Consider the following 20,238-nt stretch of genomic DNA (forward strand, 5'->3'; position numbering starts at 1 on the left):
AACACCCAGTCCCTGAGAGGATAAAATCTCTGACCCAGCCGGGAATCGAACCCGGGTCCATAGGACGGCAATCCGTCCCGCTGACCACTTTTTTTTAATCTCATTTTGTTCGTTTTCGTTCGTTGCATCTTCTCGTGGCGGACTTCGCAAGACACCTGTTTCAGTTCGTCGTTGATCCATTAGCTCAGTTTTTTTATTACAGAGGGCAGCTAACCCTCTGACCGAACACGCTGAGCTACCGTGCCGGCTACACTCAGCTATCGAGGCGGATGGAGAGAGGTGCGGAAATTGGGTTGAGAGAGAGCCAAGCAGCGGTGGCGTAGGAGGGGATAGGGCCGATCAACATCTTGTTGGTGTGGAGCTCACTTTGAATCACTCTCAGCGTGTTCGATCGCCAAAAAGTTTTATCAGTTTTAGTCTATTTATGGCTTTATGTTGAATAATTTGTAGGCGAGGTTTCCAAGTTAGTTGCTGGTCGAAGATTAGTTCAAATCATCTTAGTGTAACATACAAGTTAACTGGATAGGACGGTTAAAATAGTGAGATGAAAGTCATGAATACGGAAGTTATGGGTGGTTGTCCCTATAATTAGAGCATGTGTTTAGGAGGCGGTTTTTCTTCAAGAACCACTTGTTATACCAGGGGGGAAAACTCGTTCAGATGGAGTTGGTTGTACAACTGCGATTTCTGGAGTGTTAGGTAGAGGGCTAGGAAATGCAGCGTCATCAGCTAACTGAAGAAGGTAAACTGGAGAGGGCGGTTTGGCATATCAGCAGCGTAGAGGAGAGAAGAGACGGCAGAGTCTTTGGGCACACCAGCAGTGCGATGGAAGATACGAGAATTGGCATTGATAATGGTGATAGAGAATCGAAAAAAAAAACAATTAGGCGGATAGGCTGCCTGGCTTTGGCCAGCATTTTATTAGGCATCGTGGCCGCACTGAGCCAACGCCACTGTAACGAAACGGGAAGCCTCCTAATACTTCTTCCTCCAGGAATGACCGTGTTCATCTAAAATTTTAGTAATAAAATAATTGATGATTCCAACTGTGGCACCGTTTAATGCAAACAACACGTTACAATGGAACTAACCTGATAGGTTTTTAATTAAATATGTTCATAAATTTTTGAGTAACCGAAACCAAAAAAAGTTTATTGTTCCCAGAATTAACTAAATATTACAGCTACTCTGACTGAACCGGTTACTGACATTTACCAAATAAGCAAGCAAGGGCCCGCGATGGCTGTGGAATACCATAGTAAGACGAATACTGATACGTAAACACACACCATGCAACACATACTATTATATTCAAAGTTTTCACGTGGTCTAAATATTCCACCAATGAAAATACATCTACTCATTTCTGATTGGTTGTAGCCAACTGACCTAATGACAAAGATTATACTATAGTCCCATCCACGAACGATGACGGTTCGTGCTTGCCGAGGCACAGACGAGGATTGCGTTGTTGACGATTCCAAGAGACAGCTGCGGTATGCGCATGCTTGTGCTTTCGGCTTGAAGTAAGCGTATATCCTGCAAGTTGAAGTCTCTCGCTTGCTTGTTCGGAATGTATCACTTACCGCCACCGTCAGCTGTGACAATTCACACCGAATGGAATAAAAATTCACCAAGCAACTCGACACGATAACGGTTAATACTAGCATTAGCTACAGCATTCAGAGCAGAGCGCTCAGAACGCTACTGAACGCTCATTGGCTATTAAGAATGCGTGACGTAGATGCGCAGAACAAGCCTGAACTCGATCGCCATCGTTCATGACTCCTACTATAGGTGCATATTTCATTACACGCAGCATTATGTAACACATAAGTCGATACGCAATTTGGATAAATACGCAAAGCATATGAGCAACGTTCACTAACACAGCAAATGAACTTTTGTAAGTAGCAAAAGCTGAAGAAAACAAAAACTAGAAAATTCTGTATAACGTCAAATAAATAGATGATCCACCGCAAATTCTACAAGAATGGAATTGATGTCAAAAGATAAATAACTAGTAAACATGTAATGTCCTCTGTGGAAATTCACATAATAAAAAAAGTTCATTTTAGTTTAAGTTTCGAAAACACTGTGAGCCTTAATTAAACACGTGTGCGTTTTCAGTCACGTGAAAAAGTTGTAAAAATGAGAAGTTGTGAAATAGTACTAGGACAAATGATATGTTTATTACAAAATTATTTCTGACATTGGGCTATATTCCAGTCAATGATCACTTGCACATGATTTCGGCGCTGTGTAGTTAATCTGTGCTGGTGGCCCATAAACCAATAATACAATCAACAACTGCTGTAATAATGGTCCTCTTACACATGGCCACTCATATAATAAATGAAGAAGGAAAGAGCGATATTTACAGCATCCTCGTTGCTCGCGGTATCTGCAGTCGGCGATGTAGACCGAATGTGCTCTAATAAGCATAAATGTAGTGTTTACTGTCCTCACAGCGGTTGTTAACAGTAACTGTCTTTTCACTGTCCAGTTCGATAGCTTTCGCCGTATTAGTTTAGGGTACAATAAGTTGTAATGGAACCATTCTAGACTGTCCACTCATTAAGTTTACAGTTCGCTCTACATTCTCCGTACACGGCGAAACCGTCCACTTCGCGAACAGGCTACTGTATTGCGCGCACATCGTACTTTTTAAAAGATAACGGTCCACGACGTAAGAGTGCTGTAATATGTTTGTAGCTTAAATTTGCAGCCCACGATACGCAATGAAACAGTTCACGCTGTACAGTGTACAGCCGGCCGCGGTGGTCTAGCGGTTCTAGGCGCGCAGTCCAGAACCGCGCGACTGCTACGGACGCATGTTCGAATCCTGCCTCGGGCATGGATGTGTGTGATGTCCTTAAGTTAGTTAGGTTTAAGTAGTTCTAAGTTCTAGGGGACTGATGACCAGAGTAGTTAAGTCGCATAGTGCTCAAAGCCATTTGAACCTTTTTTTTTTTTTTTTTTGTACAGTGTACACACCGAACACCTTCCACTGCGCGACCACATGACTGCTTGACTTAAGCTTGATTTTCGAGATGCTACCCCCCAACATAAAGCACTGGAATATGTTAGTCGTTTTCTTATGTATCGAAAAAGTAAGTGTCACACTAGAATAACAGTCTGAGAAAATGTGGCCACGAGCACATCATCCCGCGACTACGCGGCGGGACGATCAGTCTCTTACATGCTTCAAGACATTTTTGTTACCGTTTCACCCACCTACCTTCCTATAAATTTTTATAACTCGATGCCTTCGGACACCATATCACAAATTACAGTGTTGTACACTCTTACAACCAAACACAGTTCTTCAAAAATGTTCAAATGTGTGTGAAATCTTATGGGACGTAACTGCTAAGGTTATCAGTCACTAAGCTTACACACTACTTAACCTAAATTATCATAAGGACAGACACACACACACCCATGCCCGAAGGAAGACTCGAACCTCCGCCGGGACCAGCCGCACAGTCAATGACTGCAGCGTCCAGACCGCTCGGCTAATCCCGCGCGGCCACAGTTCTTCATTGGTGTACAACCTTTATATACATATAACCACTTTCAATGCAGAACAGGAAAGAATGACAAATAGAAATTCCACAAACTGCCAATTACCTACGTGTAAAAAACAAATCTAGAACACACACCCCTGCTGCTCTCTCTAATGTGAAAGGAAAAAAAGACAAAGAAAACAAAAAAAAGAAAAATTTACATCGTATTGTAGCAGAATACTCACAGCACCTAGGTGTCAGGAGTCAGTGGTTCAACGGTGCCGTCAGTAATGTACCAGTTCTTGGGTAATACATAATGGTAATGCTTAAAATGTCGTCTACATTGAAATGTGATTCGTATATCTAGAAAACAAGGATACAGTTCAATTTTGAAGATACAATGAAAAGTAAAGATGTGCGATATAATGCATGCATTCTAGTGTTTCCTATACATAGTTCAGTTTGAAACAACTCCTTTCGTCATTGTATCCGAAAATGTTGCTGTGGGTTGCTTGTAAGAAGATAGTTCACACAGGAGGTGCAAGTGGATCTGTGCCCCACACTTCTTACACGTGTTGCAAATGTTGTTTCCACTCAGTCTTCTATAGCTGTGTGCCTGACGAAGATGACGTCGTAATATCGTAGGTCCAACGACAGCATTCACCTTAATAATAATAACGATCACCCCTTCGTGTTAGGCTGTTCTTATTCTGTTCTCAAAAATCAGTCAATCAGAAGAGAGAAAAGGCAAAGCTTCCTCATAAGAGTACTGTTGACATCCAAGGGAGTCGTTTCATGTGATTCACCATGCACGCAGCGTGTGTTCATGATGCAATACGTGTTGTCCAAGTGAATTTATACCATACTGCACAAATACCATGAAGCAACCCGGGTTCCCGGGTTCGATTCCCGGCGGGGTCAGGGATTTTCTCTGCCTCGTGATGGCTGGGTGTTGTGTGATGTCCTTAGGTTAGTTAGGGTTAAGTAGTTCTAAGTCCTAGGGGACCGATGACCATAGATGTTAAAGCCCATTTTGCTCAGAGCCATTTTTGAACCATGAAGCAAGCCAAGCGCTCTATCGTGTGTGAGATACATAGGCGAGCGAGTGTGCCGGAACTTGCCCCAGTTCACTGCTAGCAGCGCCACGTCACCTTCACGCATCTGCGCGTAGCGCCCAAGTATTGCACCACAATCAAGTATGAAATTAAAAATCAAAATTTAGGTTTAAAAGTTAGTTAAAATGTACCTTAGTGTAATAAAGTTTCAAATATCTAGTCTTTATGTTCTACACTTAACAGTTTACGTAAAAATGCCGTTTTAAAAAAAATAATAGGCGCTAAATAATGAAGCTAGAAAACCAGAATTTGGTCAGAATGAGTCTTTAGAACTCATAAATAAGTGGTGCAGGTTTCCAAAACCATATTACAAAAATTAACACCGGAATCCACGTTTTTAGGAAAAATCAGAGGCGCTAAATAATGGACTTTGAAACATGAAAATTCGTTTTCTGCTTCAGTTCACCCAATACATAATAACTGAGAGACCACGTTAAGCTACGCCTTATAGTTTTTGAGCTATTAAGTAAAAACCAATTTTGTAACTGAAATATACCCAATCGTAGTAGATTAAGTACCTGTGGTTTTAATGATAGAGCATTTTGGTTAAAGTGGATGATAAAATATACCAACTGATAGACCTATACTAAATTTGAGAGTTATAGTATTAATAACTGCTGACATAAGTTCTAGTAAAGATATGGTTCACAGGTAACGATCTACCGTTAGTTCCACTATAAACATCCTAGAGGGCAAAGTTTTCATTCTAGCAAGCTGTAATTTTATCGGTAATTTCAAACTACTTAACTGAATACAAATAAAAATTAATAGGTTTCTGAAGTAATTTGTAACTATATTACTAAAGTTTATGTGCCCGAGAAAGCGGTCGTTCGGATCTGCTGCAGTATGCAGATAGCCGTAGACAACAGATGTTCCCTCGGCCGTCCGCTCCGGCACCTATATAAATGCAGCCCGAGAGGCAGCAGTAAGGTATACTTCGCATGCAGCTACTGTAAGATCCAGGTGTGTTAAACGTCGGATCTCGCTCTGCCTCGGATGACGTCAGAGCCAAGCTGTGACAAATCGCGTATTTTGCAGTAAAAACGGATAGTGAGCTCGCGAGGACTGTACACCGTCCTGGATCGCTTAGAATTCGCCAAAGAAACGGATAGTGTGCCGTCCGTGTGAATTACAATTGTGTGTGGCAAGTGGTGAATTTATTTCCACTTTTATGGCGAGCATTAATTCTGAACAATTATTGCAAACTTTCATTGAGTAAGTTTAGTCAGGGCGAAAGACAATCTGGTAGGAACGTACCATAGAGGTCGCCTCTGAACTGCTAAATGTACTGTCAGAATAAAAAGACTTGCTTTCAATTGAGAATAGTGAATTGCCTAGTGTTGTATATTAGAAACTTCGTGCAATACAATTTTGATTGGAACTTTATACGATTATTTAAAATCATAGTCTTGATCCCGCAAATGGGAGGACAAACTTTTCTTTCAATGGGCTGGTCCATAATGTGGCTGTGCAGACTGGAAACTAAGGTCAGTATGTTTTCCTTCGCTTTCTGGCAGAACACAAATTTAGTTGCTAGGCTCGCCAGGCGGCGGACAAACAAATGTTTAACTTCTACCCGCCGCCCCACATATGGTGCTTATCTGCCGGGAACTGAAAGCTAATCAACGTGATTGAACAGTGAAACTATTGGTAAAAATCAGCGAACTCAGTGGGCACTAACCGGATACCGAAGTGACATAAGCAGAAACTAGTATGGGAACAGCGTTATAATTTACTCGCGTGCGTGGTGAATAAACAGTGGATGTCAACCACAGTAACTTGGATCGTGAAGGAAGAAGGAAAGAATACGATACTGGATCGCCGCTGCCACCGGTACTGAAGGTAGAAAAAGACGGTGCGTTATCGTGGAGCTGCGTTATACCCGCAGCCATCTTCACCACCACAGCTGCTGCTGCTGCCTGCAATACGTCGCGACGTGCGTCGCATCGCGGTTGCTGATACACCGCACCGACATCATACGTCGAAATCAAGCAATTAAGTTAAGTCAAGAGGTCTTCTAGTACTTGTTATTTGCTGCCAACAGGTTACTAGAAATGGATACATACGTAAGTTTCAAAATGGAATCGGTCTCTGATCATGAATCCTCGGAATCAGAAACTGACTTTAAGGAGGAGGGATCCGTTGAGCCAATAGTTGTTGTTGTTGTCTTCAGTCCTGAGACTGTTTTGATGCAGCTCTCCATCCGACTCTATCCTGTGCAAGCTTTTTCATCTCACAAAACCTGGACGGCCGGAGTGGCCGAGCGGTTCTAGGCGCTACAGTCTGGAACAGCGCGACCGCTACAGTCGCAGGTTCGAATCCTGCCTCGGGCATGGATGTGTGTGATGTCGTTAGGTTAGTTAGGTTTAAGTAGTTATAAGTTCTAGGGGACTTATGACCTCAGAAGTTAAATCCCATAGTGCTCAGAGCCATTTGAACCATTTTCAATCCCAGTACTTACTCCAACCTACATCCTTCTGAATCTGCTTAGTGTATTCACCTCTTGGTCTCCCTCTACGATTTTTACCCTCCACACTTGCCCTGCAATGCTAAATTTGTGATCCCTTGATGCCTCAGAACATGTTCTACCAACCGGTCCCTTCTAGTCAAGTTGTGCCAAAAACTCCTCTTCTCCCCAATTTTATTCAATACCTCCTCAGTAGTTACGTGATCTACCCATGTAATCTTCAGCATTCTTCTGTAGCACCACATTCCGAAAACTTCTATTCTCTTCTTGTCCATACTATTTATTGTCCATGTTTCACTTCCATACATGGCTACACTCCATACAAATACTTTCATAAAGGACTTCCTGATACTTAAATCTATACTCGATGTTAACAATTTTATGTCCTCTCTACTTCGACAATCATCACTTATTTTGCTCCACAAATAGCAAAACTCCTTTACTACTTTAAGTTTCCCATTTCCTAATCTAATTTCCTCAGCATCACCCGACTTAATTCGAGTACATTCCATTATCCTCGTTTTGCTTTTGTTGATGTTCATCTTATATCCTCCTTTCAAGACACTGTACATTCCGTTCAACTGCTCTCCCAAGTCCCTTGCTGTCTCTAACAGAATTACAATGTTATCAGCGAACCTCAAAGTTTTTATTTTTCCTCGTGGATTTTAATACCTACTCCGAATACAGATTGAATAACATCGGGTAGAGGCTACAACCCTGTCTTACTCCCTTCCCAACGACTGCTTCCCTTTCATGACCCTCGACTCTTATAACTGCCATCTGGTTTCTGTACAAATTGTAAATAGCCTTTCGCTCCCTGTATCTTACCCATGCCACGTTTAGAATTTGAAAGAGAGTATTAAAGTCAACATTGTCAAAAGCTTTCTCTTAAGTCTACAAATGCAAGAAATGTAGGTTTGCCCTTCCTCAATCTATTTTCTAAGATAAGTCGTAGGGTCAGTATTGCCTCACATGTTCCAACATTTCTGTTGAATCCAAACCGATCTTCGCCGAGGTCGGCTTCTACCAGTTTTTTCATTCCTCTGTAAAGAATTCGTGTCAGTATTTTGCTGCTGTGACTTATTAAACTGATAGTTCGGTAATGTTCACATCTGTCAACACCTGCTTTCATTGGGATTGAAATTATTATATTCTTCTTGAAGTCTGAGAGTATTTCGCCTGTCTTATGCATCTTGCTCACCAGATGGTAGATATTTGTCTGGACTGGCTCTCCCAAGGCCGTCAGTAGTCACAATGGAATGTTGTCTACTCCCGGGGCCTTGTTTCAACTCTGGTCTTTCAGTGCTCTGTCAAAGTCTTCACGCAGTATCGTATCTCCCATCTCATCTTCATCTACATCCTCTTGCATTTCCATAATATTGTTCTCAAGTACATCGCCCTCGTAGAGACCCTCTATATACTCCTTCCACCTTTCTGCTTTCCCTTCTTTGTTTAGAACTGGGTTTCCATCTGAGCTCATGATGTTCATACAAGTGGTTCTCTTTTCTCCAAAGGTCTCTTTAATTTTCCTGTAGGCAGTGTCTATCTTACCCCTATTGAGATAAGCCTCTACATCCTTACACTTGTCCTCTAGCCATCCATGCCTGGCCATTTTGCACTTCCTGTCGATCTCATTTTTGAGACGTTTGTATTCCTTTTTGCCTGCTTCATTTACTGCATTTTTGTATTTTCTCCTTTCATCAATTAAATTCAATATTTCTTCTGTTACCCAAGGATTTCTACTAGCCCTCGTCTTTTTACCTACTTGATCCTCTACTCCCTTCACTACTTCAACCCTCAGAGCTACCCATTCTTCTTCTACTGTATTTCTTTCTCCCATTCCTGTCAATTGTTCCCTTATGCTCTCCCTGAAACTCTGTGCAACCTCTGGTTCTTTCAGCTTATTCAGATCCCATGTCCTTAAATTCCCACCTTTTTGCAGTTTCTTCAGTTTTAACCTGCAGGTCATAACCAATAGATTGTGGTCAGAGTCCACATCTGCCCCTGGAATTGTCCTACAATTTAAAACCTGATTCCTAAGTCTCTGTCTTACCATTATATAATCTATCTGATACTTTCTAATATCTCCAGGATTCTCTCATGTATACAACCTTCTTCTATGATTCTTGAACCAAGTGTTACCTATGATTAAGTTATGCTCTGTTCAAATTTCTACCAGACGGCTTCCTCTTACATTTCTCTCCCCCAATCCATATTCACCCACTATGTTTCCTTCTCTCCCTTTTCCTACTCTCGAATTCCAGTCACCCATGACTATTAAATTTTCGTCAATTATTCACTACCTGAATAATTTCTTTTATCTCATCATACATTTCATCAATTTCTTCATATGCAGAGCTAGTTGGCATATAAACATGTACTACTGTAGTAGGCATGGGCTTCGTGTCTATCTTGGCCACAATAATGCGTTCACTATGCTGTTGGAAGTAGCTTACCCGCACTCCTATTCTTTTATTCATTATTAAACCTACTCCTGCATTACCCCTATTTGATTTTGTACTTAAAACCCTGTATTCGCCTGACAAAAAGTCTTGTTCCTTCTGCCACCGAACTTCACTAATTCCCACTATAACTTCAACCTATCCATTTCCCTTTTTAAATTTTCTAACCTACCTGCCCAAATAAGGGATCTGACATTCCACGCTCCGATCCGTAGAACGCCAGTTTTCTTTCTCCTGATAACGACGTCCTCGAGTAGTCCCCACCCGGAAATCAGAATGGGGGACTATTTTACCTCCGGAATATTTATTCAAGAGGACGCCATCATCATTTAACCATACAGTAAAGCCTAATGCCCTCGGGAAGAATTACGGCTGTAGTTTCCCCTTGCTTTCAGCCATTCGCAGTACCAGCACAGCAAGTCCATTTTGGTTAGTGTTGCAAGCCCAGATCAGTCAATCATCCAGACTGTTGCCCCAACAGCTCCTGAAAAGGCTTCTGCCCCTCTTCAGGAACCACACGTTTGTCTGGCCCCTCAACAGATACCCCTCCGTTGTGGTTGCACCTACTGTACGGCCATCTGTATCGCTGAGGCACGCAAGCCTCACCAACAACGGCAAGGTCCATGGTTCATGGGGGTAGGGTTGAGCCAATAGATATAAAATTTGTCAAAAGTAGATTCCAATCGGAATTTCAACGAGACTGACAGGTTAGATCCAGTTTCTGATGAAGAAGTCAATGAAATAGAAATCAGAAAGGGGCCGACAAAGTTAATAACTTCATCAGATAATGAAACTTAGCGCAATATGTCTCAGGTTCAGCTAGATCAGGAAACGCCAAGTGGCAATGTTGAGGCTCCGAACTGGATACAATTACTGTTTGACAAACTCGAATCACAATATAAAGAGTTAAGTAATAAAATTGAGTTTAGTAGTGGAGGGTTGGAAAATAAGATTGAGGCTAGTAATAAGGAAATGAGGGATAATAAAAAGTTGGAAAATAAAACTGATGATAGTAGTAAAGAACTGAAAGATGAAGTGAAATAAAAAATGAACTGTTTAAATTACAAGATGGATGCTATACGTCATGATATTCAAGTAAAAGTAAGGCAACATTTAAGTAAAATGCATAGTACGTTTAAATGTGAAATTGACAGAGTTGGCAAAGATTTCCAAGATGCAGATAAAATTTTGGAAGAGAGGTAGTAAGAAAGAATCCAAACTTTGCTCTAACAGAATAAATGAGATACAGATAAAGGCAAATACCTACCACAAAAATATTGAGGAAGTAAAAGAAACTTGTAAGAAATTTTGTGAAGAAGTGGACAGAAGATGTTTTGACAGTAGAGTTACAAGTGGAAGAACTGAACACTAACTTTGCTAACCTAGAAAATAGAGTAACCTCTGTTAGTTATAGTCGTACTACTGTACAGCATGTGGCTTCAGTTGACGCAGCTTTTATTGGGTGCCGACAGTTCTTACGTTTTGATCCAGATAAACAGATCCACCCTCTTGATTTTTTGAAATAAATCTTTGAAGATGTTTTGCCTAATGCTTGTTCAGAAAGGGAGAAAATTTCTATTATAAGAAGTCATTTGTCAGGAGATGCTTTGCGATGGTCAGCTGATGTAATGATAAAATGTAAAACTTTGCCTGAATTTAAATCTGCATTTCTTACCGGATACTGGTTACACAATAAACAAAATTATGTTTTAAGAGAATTTTGGAGTGGTAAAAGGTTTTCACCTGGATGTGAGTCAGTAAAGATTTCTCTAGGAAGTGGGTTTCACGACTGTCACATTTGACAGAAAAGAACAAACCGGATGTAGTTATTCTGGGTATAGAAGGTGAGCTGCCTTGGTACTGGCAGAAAAGAATCATTTCCGCCCCTAGAGATAATGAAGATAAATTCATTGAATACCGAGAGCGGGTGGAAGGAATAGCTGTTGCGGAGCAGCAGATACATCATAGCAACAGATCGTCTAACAATCACGTACAAAACAGAAATCAGGACAATTGGAACGTGAATGTTAGAAGTAGGGAAGTTAAAAATACAAGGGCAAATTATCAAAATCAAGGCCGTGGTAGAGGAAGAGGGTGTCGACATTTACCACTCTTTCGTGACAATTATTATGACGAAAGCAGAAATGTAAACAGAATGCCATTAAGACCAGAAAGAGGACAAAATGCTACAATGTCTGATGCTGTTGCAAATGAACACAACGGCCGCGTTTGGGAAACTAAATCCCGTCTAGGAGGAAACTGGCACTCAACAGGCGGTAATAGTAACACAACCAGTAACAAATACACAAACAACAGTCAGTCAACATACATGGACAGAACACAGGGATGATGAAATAGGAGTAGAAAGTACCAGTGATCCGTTAAACCACTCTCATAATGTAGTATATAGGATTTTGGATACTTTGGAGAAATGGGTCAAAGAACAGAATACACTGTAAATGATAGGGAAGAAATAATTAACAGCTTTGAGTCTGATATGGAAAAAGATGAGGTAAAATCTTACGTCTTCGATAATGATGGCAATTTAAAAGCTAAATCTGAGATAGCTGATGTAGAATCAGTTTTGCTAAATTTTAGAGGGAAAGAGTTGATGAATGAAGGGGATAGCAATAGTAACAAGGTGAAGGAACCTAGTAGCTGTATTAACTTGCCACAAATGGTAGAGGCTGACGACTTTATTATAAGTAGCAATGTTGCGCACGGACGCAGTTTGCTCAGAGTTAGAGGATAGTTTGGCTGATGTGCAGCAAACAAAAGTGGAAGGAGTCGTCAAGTGCTTCGATTTAAAATTAGTGGATAGTTTGGAAAAGGCAGCCAAAAGTCTAGAGATTGATGAGCCCCAAAATTTAAGTGTAAATGTGCTTGCAATTGATCAGAACTACTTTGGCAGGAAACAGGTTGAAAGTGACTTGTTAGAGGATGTGTATGAGAACTGTTTAGACTAAATTAATCTACCCTATTAAAGGAACTGACATCTCTGAAGTAACACATCATTGTAATCATGATAGTGGTAGTGAAGTCAGTACTGTGTCACAAGTAACGTTTGATGCTATTCCTAGTGAGAATAAATCAGCTGACATGAAAGAAAGTGGTTTATAAATAATAGATGCTACTGGAAAATTTTATGGCCCAGTACAGCACGAGACGTTAATACTAGCTGATATAAATAAAGTAACAATAGAACAAATTCCATATAAGCAAAGAGGCCGTAATGATACAGCATAGGAACTGCCTATTACTGTAATAAGGAACGACATTTATCTGCAGATTTGGTAGTAAATTGTCCATTACTAAGTCAAAAAGTGAAAATAGGAAAAGGAGGCACTACAAAAAAGCTTCTCCTACTACTTTTAGTATTAATAAGCTAGTAACAGTAAGAACCAACGAAAGATTTAAAAATAAGAAGTTTATGTAAGGGCGTAAGAGACCATTCAGAAAGATAGCAAAGCGATTGAAAAATAACAGTAACTAGTTACTGTTGGGAGTCTGCCACTCTTTGGTGCATACACGGTTTGGCGTAAAGTGCAGTTCCAGCTGGATGAAACTTTATTTCCATTACTAGTTTAATTCCCTTCTTCTGTTCTATCATAGTAAGTAAGATTCATATATGTCTTCAATTTGTATATATTCTATTAGTTTTTGAAGTCTTCTTAATAAGTAATCTTCGTAGTGAATGGCAAAAGTAAATTAGAGTACCAATAAAAAGAACAGCTAAAAATAAACAGATATAATTAGTATCCATAAAAAGAGTTAGTAACTACAAAAATAAGAGAGACACTTTGCACTATAAGAAGTTATTGAAGCTAGGTGTGTACAAAAATAATCCATTAGAATCTGCATAAAGTAATAATTTTAGTGTGAATAATGTTGTCTGAGGAGCAATAAGGATAAGAATGTAATGCCCCTAGAGGCAAGCAATAGCGTTTTAACATTAATCAAAGGGAGATGTGTGGAAGTGGTGTGAGGATCACACCAAATATATAGAGAAATGAGGTCAGTAGGCTGAAATGGCTCTGAACACTATGGGACTTAACATCTATGGTCATCAGTCCCCTTGAACTTGGAACGTCGTAAACCTAACTAACCTAAGGACATCACACAACACCCAGGCATCACGAGGCAGAGAAAATCCCTGACTCCGCCGGGAATCGAACCCGGGAACCTGGGCGCGGGAAGTGAGTACGCTACCGCACGACCACGAGCTGCGGACTCAATGGGCTGATAATGTGAAAGGGGGAGAAAGAAGTGGCAAAATCAGACTATTTTCAAAATGGAGAAATGAAGCAAGTAAGGTGAGATATGATTAAATGGAGAAATGAAGAAAGTAGGTGGAGATATATATAATTAAATGATGGAAAATAGTTGAATGATTTCTCTCACATCTCAATAAAATGGTGAAAAACGCTTAATCTTGATTAAGGCAGATAGTATATTTAATTGGTAAAAGTAGACAACATAATCCTATAATTATGTTGGCAAATGCAGATCATAAAAATCGATGTGTTAAAAATAAAAACAGTTTTTTAAATAATACATACAATAAAGCAAAGTAAGTGCTGTTTAGCAAATGACTTCTTTGGTAAACTAATCCGTACGACAATTGAGCCAAATTAAAGTGAAACCTGCAAAGGTTACTCAATCTTCTAAGCCAGGGCGGGCCAAACGCTGCACAGTGTGCAGGCGTATGGAAGTGCTGCACATGTGCGTACGTGTGCAACAGCGAGCGACAGCGACATCTGTTATTAGACATGTGTCCTAAATGAACGGCGGCGGCTCCACTTCCCAGTTTATGTGGTACGAACAAGCAAGAGCGCAACATACCCTGTCTCGTTTACCCCTGGTGACCGCAACTTTAACAGAGAAGTACTGAGAAATGGCAGGTACTGTGAAAAAGCAAAGGACGGGAGATCTATGTTCTCAGTCGTATAAAAATGACTGGGAACTGCAATTCTTTTTTGTAGCCGTTGGTGAAAACTCACAGTGCTTGCTGTGCCGCCGAATAATAGGCGGACAGCGTAAGTTTTCAATTGAAAGACACTAGAATACTTATCACAAAGACGAGTGTAGTGTACTCAACAGTGAAAAACGGCAAGCAAAATTAAATGTCCAGAAGAAAATGGATGAGACACATCAACTCGATTTTACTGTACGTCAAAGTAACAGATACTTCTTGAACTCTTAGTTTCTTATGTTACATTTATGTCTATTTTACTGTACGCTGTGCAATGTACTGTTTTCAATTTTCCAGAATGACAACCACACTAAATCTTCACTGCGAGCAAGTTTTAAAATCGCATTAAGAATTGCACAATCTGGGAAACCCTTTCCCGATGGGGAGTTTGTGAAAGGGTGTCTGATTGATCCTGCTGAACTTGTGTGTCCCACGAACAGGTTTCAAGAAATCAGTCTATCCAAACAAACAGTGACAAGAAGTATCAGTGCTATGGCCGGCGATGTGCACAGGCAGCTAACAAATAAGGCTGAAGACTTTGTTGCTTTCTCTGTTGCGCTCGATGAAGCAATAGACCTTAAAAATGCAGCCCAGGTTGTGATATACATACGAGGTGTCGATAACGCACTTTGTGCAACAGAGGACGTTTTGGACTTAGTACCTTTGAAACGGACTACTACAGTTGCGGATGTAACTCCAGGCTGTGAAGCAAGCGATTGTTGGTGTTGGTATGGACTGGAATGGGTTAGTCTCAGTGACCACAGATGGAGCACCATCAATGCAAGGCCATCAGAGAGGAGTCATAGCACGGATGCGCAAAAAGCTAGGGCGCACAGGCGAGACGGTGCATGGAATTCACTGCATTCTGCATCGAGAGGCGCTTTGTGCAAAATCAGTAACGTTAGCAAACGTCATGCAAATTGTTGTGCGTACTGTAAACTATCTGAAGACACGTGGGCTTACGCATCGCCAGTTTCGGCGGATCTTGGAGGAATTAGGAGCGGGGTACGGCGACATACCTTACTATACAGAAGTCGAGGTAAAATGCTGAAAATATTTTTTGATTCACGTTTGGTCATAGTAACATTCTTACATGAGAAGGGAAAAAGTGAACCTATGTCGGAAGACCCTTGTTGGATATCAGACCTTGCATTTCTCGTGGACATTACGTCTCACATGAACAGCCTGAACGTCAGTTTGCAAGGTGAAAATAATTTAATTTCTTACATGTTGGAAAAAGTAAATGCCTTTGAAAGGAAGCTTGCGCTTTGGGAGAGACAGCTATTGACAGAAAACACTGCACATTTCCCGACTCTTGGACTGGTCCACGAAAATGCTAGATTTCAAGAATACGTCTCAATAATGTAAAAACTAAGGAACAATTTCGAGCACGATTTGCAGATGTTTCGAGTTTGTCTCCTGCCATTCGCCTCTTTGCTCGACTGTTCTTGTCGTCAGTTGAAGATGCTCCGAATGATCTACAGATGGAACTGATCGACCTACAGTGCAATACAAGACTGAAGGCCAAGTTCTTTGCAAAGTATAAAAGAATTCTACGAAAATTTTTCATAACAAGAATTTCCACGCCTTCAGTGAGAAGCCGCGAGAGTTATGTCCATGTTCGGGTCGACGTATGTTTGTGAAAGATTTTTGTCGGTGATGAAAATGAATAAATCAAGGTTTCCATCAAGCATAAGTGATGAAAATCTTCGCAACTGCTTGCGTTTGTCAATCAACCGTGCTTTTGTGCCCGATATTAACTGTATTATTTCTCATAACCAGTGATAAACGTGTTTGTATTTATTCCGTTCATAATTAAAAATTATTGTTTACTAACTGTGCATATTGCCTCATTCTACTTCATGTTACATTATTATCAGGAATATTGGTTATTAAACTGATTGTTCCAATGTATGCTTACAGTTAGGTTTTTTTTTAATGTGTGAAGGGCTACGCTCAGCTGAAGTCGATAAAACATAAAATTCATCTATTTGTCAGTTATAAGGCAGATTTCAGACGGAACTGATGAAACATATAGCAATAATGGTATTGGAATAACAAGTGATCATCGAGAGGTCTGCCGTTATCATTGTGCTCAGAAGTCAGTGAGACAGAAATTATGTGTGTGTAACTGAGGGCAGCGAGAATTAGTTGTAGGAAACCTTGCATTAGTTTAAGGTTATTTGAAATCATGAATAAGGTTCGTTGGAAGTCCCTAAGTGCTCTCCTTCTTAAATACTAGATCAAAAACATTACGCGTATTTACGTGCCGTCAGTCAAGCTGCCTTAATAAAAACCCACGGTTGTTAACTGTATTACTTGTCTTACTGGGTTAAACTGTTAACTTAAAAGTAGACGTCTCAGTGAGTAGATTGTGATAGTATTTTAAATGTTTAATACGCGAAATACCTTCCCACGGTTGGCTTGCAAGCTGCTGAAAGAGCACTAGAATGCGCCGGTACAGAGTATCGCCGCAAGTGGATAAAGCGACATCTGTGCGTAGAGACATTCTGGCCAGCCCTGTTCTAAGCTAAAGCAACATCTCAGGTAATAAATGCAAATTTGCCAAATTTGCCAAAAATTCACTATTTAGGAATATAAAAGATATCATTTATGAAAGAAAGGAAGCATGAATGCTTGAGCAAAGCAAGAGGACGGAAATTGTCTAGCCTATTACTCTATGGAGTCTTTGGTATGAAAGTATGATTCCTTCCGTAAATTGTGGCAGAAAGACGTTATTTTTTAAGAGTTTCTTTAATATTTTGGTGCGTTTCTCTCATGTGATATGCCAAAACTATTCGTAAAATTTGATGGCAGTCATCTAATGCAGCTGCTTTCTTCTTGCGAGTGTGGAAGGTAAGTTTGACGCCCTCATTTGTTATCCCAGCGATTAGTTCTTCTCGTTATCACTTGAGTCAAGACACGGCGTGATACCGTTCAAAAAGCACTCCACCGATGTCTCTTCTACATTCGGAGCATTGTCACCATCATCTACAAGCTCAGTAATCAGTTTTTGTTTACCCCTTTTTGCTTCTCTTATTATGTGATAGACATATTCAGTTACATGATTGACGTCATTGATATCTCGAGTCCGTACTTTAATACCAAGCAAAGTTTCGCGAACTCGTAATGTTATTAGTACTTTAATTCTATTAACTTTAATCAGGTTGGCCATTAGATCGTCAGACTGATTGTACAGTTCTCATAAAATTTTAAGGTAATGTTTCTGACTATTTCTCTTCCGTATGATTTTTTCCGTGGGTGCTGGACGGTGCATTTCTTTATTTGCGGTTTTGCACAGTCCGTCGACCATAGTAATCTTTCACGATACCTGTCTTGCCTATCTAAGCGTTTCCTCCATATGTCTTGAATTTACTGCCTCAATGGTTTATATTCAAGTAGCGGAACATTCTGCTGCCATACGCGAGACGTCCTAGTAAAGTTTTCTATGCGTAACGGTTATATGGCAAGCGCAATGGTCGGTAAAGTTGAACGGCCATATCTCACAACGTTGTAGTTATTTATCGTGTTTTTGAAGGCACAAATTCTGTCTAGTCTACTCGCAGGCTGACTACTAATGTATGTGTAGCGTGTAGCATTATGAGGGGGGGGGGGGGGGTCCAGGTATCTTCGAGGTGTAAGCCATCTGTTGAAGTTTTAACTCTGGGTAGAAGCTATAAGTCGGTTTCTGATGTTTTTTCCTTGTTATGCAATCGAATTCTCCTCTTAGTACTATATTTCGACGTGCACTAGCAAGAAGGACTATGATTCCGTTTCTGAATTTAACTCACTTCTTGCTCTCCTACCATTTGTACCTGTAGAGGTGTGTATGTTGAGGAGCAACACATCCTCTAGCTTCGTGACTCTGGTCACGATTCAACTGTACATTGTATACCCTTCCTGTATAGAATCGCCGTTCCTGGTTCTTCACCTTTATTGAGTATCGCATCAAATCCAAATGTATTTGAAGTCTTTGGCGCGATTTTTTCTTTAATAAGAGCTACTTCTACATCAGCAGAGTAAAAATGACCTGTCAAGCTTTTTTATTTTACAACTGATAGAATTCGGTTGATGTTGACAGTCCCTATTTTGTGTGACTGCATGCTAAGGGTCAAAAAATGGCTGTGAGCACTATGCGACGTAACTTCTGAGTTCATCAGTCGCCTAGAACTTAGAACTAATTAAACCTAACTAACCTAAGGACATCACACACATCCATGCCCGAGGCAGGATTCGAACCTGCGACGGTAGCGGTCGCTCTGCTCCAGACTGTAGCGCCTAGAACCGCATGGCCACTCCGGCAGAAGAACGTGGGACGGTATATCAGAAGTTACAAGCATTCTGAGAGATCTAATACCGTTATAGCAATGAATCTTGTAGCTATTAGACCCCTTTTCCAATTCGATGCTTTTGGCCTGTCCGTAACTAGAAAGTGGATCCATCAAGTCCTTGTCTCGCCCCGGAAAATTTCAAACCCTGACAGTTTTCTGTTCATTCTTGGCGTAACTTATATCAAAGGTACTGATAGAAACATCACGGTGACTGAATTCTAATTTTCCCTGGGTTTTGCGTAAAATTTTGTCCAATATGAGGTAATTATGCAATTGAGTAAAAACACAGTACTTCTGGCTATTCATTTGAATGTACTCCACATTATCAGCAGAATTAGTGAAGCTACAACTCATGAATTTCCAAAGCTGTAGGTTGCACATGTCTTGTATTCCTTCCAAAGGCGAACCTGAAGTATTTTTCTGATCGGAGCCATGAACATGATTCATGGCTACGAAGTTGAATCTCTGCTTCCCGAACAATACACAAAGACTATGAACAAGAAGTATTAATACTTACAATATATGTGTGTGTGGGGGGAGGGGGGGGGGGGGGCTGTACAGGGAAATCGAGGCTAAAGAGTAATTAATTTGAGGTGCACGGCTCTGTCAATCATAGCTGTAAATTAGAGAAACTACCAATTCGGAGTAGAATTGCAACATCAGATTATTCATAGTTCCTCAGTGCAATGTACAATAACACATGTTAACGCGACGAGTCATCTACTCCACGGAGCGCCGCACCGCACCGCACCGCACGTCAGCACAGTCTGAGCACTCGGTTGAGGCTCACTGACTACTGCTTGCAACAAATTTTCAGTAAATAAAATAGAAGTAACAGAAAAGAGTCTTTGCAAGTGGATACAATGGTTCGGAAGCGAAAAAAATATAGGGCTCGTCCGGGATTTGAACCCGGGACCTCTCGCACCCTAAGCGAGAATCATACCCCTAGACCAACGAGCCATGATATTACTGTAGCTCATTTTAGTGTATTGGTATCAATGTGATGAAATTTATAGTTTGAGAATGTTTATTTATCGCGATTAGCCGGACGGCCAAGGTCATAACGAGCTGATGGCCTACCTAGGAACCAGGAAGCGTCCGCTCGCCACGTGTGCCAGACACGGGAACGCTGGCGTTGAGCTGCAAGGTGTGTTACAATCAACGTTGGGAGTACTCTTGGGCAGTGCTAAATAGTGTAGTCTTGCACAGAGGGATTATGAATAATCTGATGTTGCAATTGTACACCGAATTGGTAGTTTCTCTAATTTACTGCTATGATTAACAGAACCGTGCAGCTCAAATGAATTATTCTTTAGCCTCGATTGCTCAGTCGCGACCTAGCCGTAATTTTTTTTACGTATAAATAGCTCTAGTGAACATGG

At 40.7% G+C, this 20,238-nt stretch overlaps 1 long non-coding RNA gene and 1 other non-coding gene across 2 annotated transcripts in view; both read right to left on the bottom strand.

Annotated features, from left to right (window-relative positions):
• Positions 1–20,238, bottom strand: part of LOC126337027 (uncharacterized) — a 729,269-nt gene that overhangs the window by 595,307 nt on the left and 113,724 nt on the right. The gene's annotated exons all lie outside the window — the stretch shown is intronic.
• On the bottom strand, positions 19,745–19,816 carry Trnap-agg (transfer RNA proline (anticodon AGG)). Its single transcript has one exon. It is a non-coding gene; the product is annotated as a tRNA-Pro (tRNA).

The sequence above is a fragment of the Schistocerca gregaria genome, chromosome 2 (genome assembly GCF_023897955.1).
Source record: "Schistocerca gregaria isolate iqSchGreg1 chromosome 2, iqSchGreg1.2, whole genome shotgun sequence".
Taxonomy (NCBI): domain Eukaryota; kingdom Metazoa; phylum Arthropoda; class Insecta; order Orthoptera; family Acrididae; genus Schistocerca; species Schistocerca gregaria.